The following is a 4,985-nucleotide window of genomic DNA, read 5'->3' on the forward strand; positions in this document are numbered from 1 at the left end:
GCACAAAAATGGATGAGTCGCGCCCGCCATTTTTGTCTTATTCGGCCTGGGCGCGACCATCACAGGATAACTCACCCCCCTTTTCAACTGGATATCCCATTCTGCAGATAATTCACCCCCCTTTGGATTTGTACTATGCACCCTCTCCCGGCTCGTCTTATTTGACAAATCGGGTCGGATTTCAATGAAATTTTACGGGGACCTATGGGGGACCCTAACCTAGCTTAGGGTGCAATTCGAGATCCTAACTTGGTGATTAGATGGGGCTTCGCCCAAGCACAGCGAACTTGGGTCCGGTCAAAATGGGGTGTCTACAGATGCCCCTCTTTGGCAGAGCGTGTGTAACACGCGAATGGAAAAGCTGAACAGACGACACATTTTGACTGACCCGAAAGCAAAGCAAATTTTTGGGTTTTCAGTTTTAAAACGATATTCACAAAGATAAAACTCTACCAACAATAGGGAGATAGCCTCTCACCGACTCTTAACTCGGCAACCAAGACAACTCAAAGAGATAGTCTCTCCCTAATACTCATGACTCAACTCTCTAAACTAGTTAACAAAAAACGAACGAACGATTACAAAAACACAAACACTTCTTCTTCCTTTTTCATCAGGCTAAGCCAAAGTAAACATAACAATTGCTCAAAGAGCATCAACCAAACAAACAAACAAATCATTCCAATCACTCAAAGAGTTTTCATTTTTTTTTTAGAAACCACAATGTAACTTGTCTAAGACAAGCATAAATCCAAACACTCAAAGAGTTTACTTTTTTTTTTTTTACCACCGAGTTTTTATCCTGGAGTCGACAGCCAGAAAACACCTGACATAACAAAGTTAGAGGTCGAGGGAAGAAACAAAGTCTATAACAATACAAAGCTAGGAGCATGGAGATACATCGAGTTTTTATCCTGGAGTCGATAGCCAGAAAACACCTGACATAACAAAGTTAGAGGTCGAAGGAAGAAACAATGGCTATAACATAGCAAAGCTAGGAGCCAAGGAGATACATCGAGTTTTTATCCTGGAGTCGATAGCCAGAAAACACCTGACATAACAAAGTTAGAGGTCGAGGGAAGAAACAATGGCTATAACATAGCAAAGCTAGGAGCCAAGGAGATACATCGAGTTTTTATCCTGGAATCGAGAGCCAGAAAACACCTGACATAACAAAGTTAGAGGTCGAGGGAAGAAACAATGGCTATAACATAGCAAAGCTAGGAGCCAAGGAGATACATCGAGTTTTTATCCTGGAATCGAGAGCCAGAAAACACCTGACATAACAAAGTTAGAGGTCGAGAGAAGAAACAATGGCTATAACATAGCAAAGCTAGGAGCCAAGGAGATACATCGAGTTTTTATCCTGGAGTCGAGAGCCAGAAAACACCTGACATAACAAAGTTAGAGGTCGAGAGAAGAAACAATGGCTATAACATAGCAAAGCTATGAGCCAAGGAGATACATCGAGTTTTTATCCTGGAGTCGAGAGCCAGAAAACACCTGACATAACAAAGTTAGAGGTCGAGGGAAGAAACAATGGCTACAACATAGCAAAGCTAGGAGCCAAGGAGATACATCGAGTTTTTATCCTGGAGTCGAGAGCCAGAAAACACCTGACATAACAAAGTTAGAGGTCGAGGGAAGAAACAATGGCTATAACATAGCAAAGCTAGGAGCCAAGGAGATACATCGAGTTTTTATCCTGGAGTCGAGAGCCAGAAAACACCTGACATAACAAAGTTAGAGGTCGAGAGAAGAAACAATGGCTATAACATAGCAAAGCTAGGAGCCAAGGAGATACATCGAGTTTTTATCCTGGAATCGAGAGCCAGAAAACACCTGACATAACAAAGTTAGAGGTCGAGAGAAGAAACAATGGCTATAACATAGCAAAGCTAGGAGCCAAGGAGATACATCGAGTTTTTATCCTGGAATCGAGAGCCAGAAAACACCTGACATAACAAAGTTAGAGGTCGAGAGAAGAAACAATGGCTATAACATAGCAAAGCTAGGAACCAAGGAGATATATCGAAAAACTTTCTAAAGGAATGAAGAATTTATCATCTGTAATCAAATTCACTAATGGGCCAGTCATCTCTTACCGAGAATAATTAAGAGCGCATGATCTTTGCTGAAAGCAAAACTCAAGTAGATTGATGAGATTTTTAGGTGCTGACTCTCTTTAACAGGTGAAAAGCATTCTGATGAAGTTTGAAGGATGCAGGAGTAGACTCTATAATCCGTTGGGAATTGAAGTTTCTGAAACTGACTCCTGAAGGTACAATTTGATCAAGGAATTCAACTCAAAGAGTATGCTCAAGCTTCTCTGGTTTCTATTGGCTAAGAATAGATATCTCAGTTATCATTGTGTAATATCTTTTATGACGCAAGTCATAAAAGATGCCCCTAGTATGATGTGCTTCCATGACAAGGTCTTAAGAAAGCAGAACCGAGGTAAGTAGGAAAAAATTGAGTTTGCATGGGTTCTTTCTTTGGTATAGTGGTAAAACCATCTCCACAAAGGCTGAATGTAAGAATTCTTCATTTTGCTCAGTGCTTGAGGCTTTGATGTTTCAGGCAGGTCTGAATAACAAATCTCTTGCCCTTCTTTGATTCTTAAACCAGGATCTACTTTGAATTTTCTTTTCACTTTGGAAGGTATACACCCATTCTCTCCAGTGCCAAACACTTTTGATTCTAAAAGAAAAACAATGATAAACCAGAAACAGACTTCTGATGACTCTTTCAAAGAAGACTTACAATATTCAAGGGACTTGACTAAATTTTGATTCACCCTTAGATAAAATGTGTTATTTTGTTATGGTAAGGTTAGCCACTCTTAGAGCACTCTCAAAAACTATGTCAAGATGACCTAATTTCCTCCATCGGGATCTCCGTCAAGGTTATACCACCTTCGGATTGCTCAGTTTCAATGCCCCTAGTTTAGAAAAGTATCAAAGCAAGTCTTGCCGACACTACTCGGATTCTGGGATCCTGCCCTGTTTGAGAATGATTCTCTGTCTCCTTGATTTCTCTCTCCAAAAGAAGTCACAACTCAAACTTTGAAAATTCTGCATAACTGAAGAACTCCTTCGATATCTCATCCATTTTCTCTTCATGGGAATTCTTTGCCTCTGACTAGATTACCTCTTCAGATTTTCAATCCAGCAGACCGCTACCCTTACCTTTGCATAAGCTAACTTCTTTGGTTATTGACTTAGCAAGAAAACAACTTTCACCTTTCTCTAGGCCGCCCTTTCGGGTTTTCAACCTAGTGGGTCTTCAGACTTTCATTCTTTTTTCTGTTTTTGCTTTCATTTGCCTTGAACCTTTGCTTGTTTTACCAGAAGGACTTTCTAGGAAGGCTTGGGATAAAAAAAGGGGGGATATTTGAAGTTCAAACGATTTGGACCGAATCTGGTCTAGCCAGACTACCTACGTACCCCAAAAATGGAGGATCAGATCCGCGTAGTTCGCTTTGGGGTTTTTGAAAGAATGGTTTAGCATTTAGCTTCAAAATTTTAAAAAGGATTTTATCCCAAGGTTTGACCGAACCTGAATAAATCAAGTTGCCTACGTACCCCTGAAGAAAAATGGGGATCAGGTCCGACGTAGTTCGGGTGCATAAATGCCCCGGGTTTATAATATGGTTAGAAAAAATATGGTTTGATTTGACTTTTTGGCCCAAAGGGTTTACAAATGGATTTTAAAACATTAGGATTTTGGCTATAAAAGCTCAAACGATCAAGGATGGCCTCCTGATGTATTTGATGTACAAGCCCTTTTGTTTAAGGTTTAAAGCCTTTGAAATTTTTTTTTTTTTTTTTTTTTGAGGAGTCTGGTGGTTTTCTGGCAAAACTTCAACCACTGTGCTCCACTCCCGTCTCAAAGATCTTGAATTTATGCTCAAGATTCCACAACTCTGTCTGAAAATCTTCTCTCAATATCTCATCAGCTCCACAGGATGCCTGACGCTTATCTCTTTAAAATTTTATTCCTCAACTGGATGTCTAAAGCAGATGAAGTCTTGCGTTGATCAACGACAGGGCATTCCCCTGGTTTATCCTTATAGGATCAAGCAAAACTACCTCAAACCCCTCTAAACAGGTTTATCAATTCTTTGCGCTCCTTAGGAGATAAAGTTTTTCCAATCCATCCATCCCGAGTTTCGGATTTCGATACCACTATCAATGGCTTTGATTTCTTCTTTAAGTGGCTATGCTCGACGCTCTTCCTCTCGTTCGACCATCTTTCAGATCTCGAGGTGAATTTCGTCTGCATTCTCATCCGAGAAGGGGGTCTTTAGTTGTTTAAACATTAGATCTAAGAGTGAATCATAGAGTATCAAAGATACGAAATCAACAATTTTATTGAATTGAGGACTGTAAGTACATTGATGATTTTTGACACACCTCAATGGGCTCTTCAACAGTTCTGATAGAAAACAGAATACTGACTCTGTATAAGAAAGATTGACAGACATGACTTCATTTTTTTTTTTTTTTAACATCTACGTAACTGAACTTTTTCAACTTAGAGAGAAGAAAGTTGATGTACACTCAATGAAAGACAAATCTAAAGATACAGGACACTTCTTCAAAGGTAGTGAACTGACACTGAAAGCTTATAGGTGATACACCTTTCCTCATGATAATGATAACTATAAAGTTCAATCCCGGAGTAGAAATCACAGAAAAGGCAACTCCACAAGGTCTAGGTTAAATGGGGCAACAAAAGGCTTATGTTGACAATGTGGGTAAAACAATAGACTGCCTGGATCAAGTATGATTAGAAATAGTCAGTCTTTAGAAAAAATGGTCTTTCGCTAAACATAGACTCTTGACTTGGAAGCACACACACTAGATCAATAGTCATGGGATAAAGATTCTGAACAAACAGAGAAAAGAGTAATCTTGAAATACACCAAAGGGTATTTTATTCTAAAAATCAAAGAAATATTGTCTATGAAGGTCAAAGCGAAA

This window comes from Tasmannia lanceolata, unplaced genomic scaffold (genome assembly GCF_043159265.1).
Source record: "Tasmannia lanceolata isolate RefF3 unplaced genomic scaffold, GAP_Taslan_0.1 ptg000006l, whole genome shotgun sequence".
NCBI lineage: Eukaryota > Viridiplantae > Streptophyta > Magnoliopsida > Canellales > Winteraceae > Tasmannia > Tasmannia lanceolata.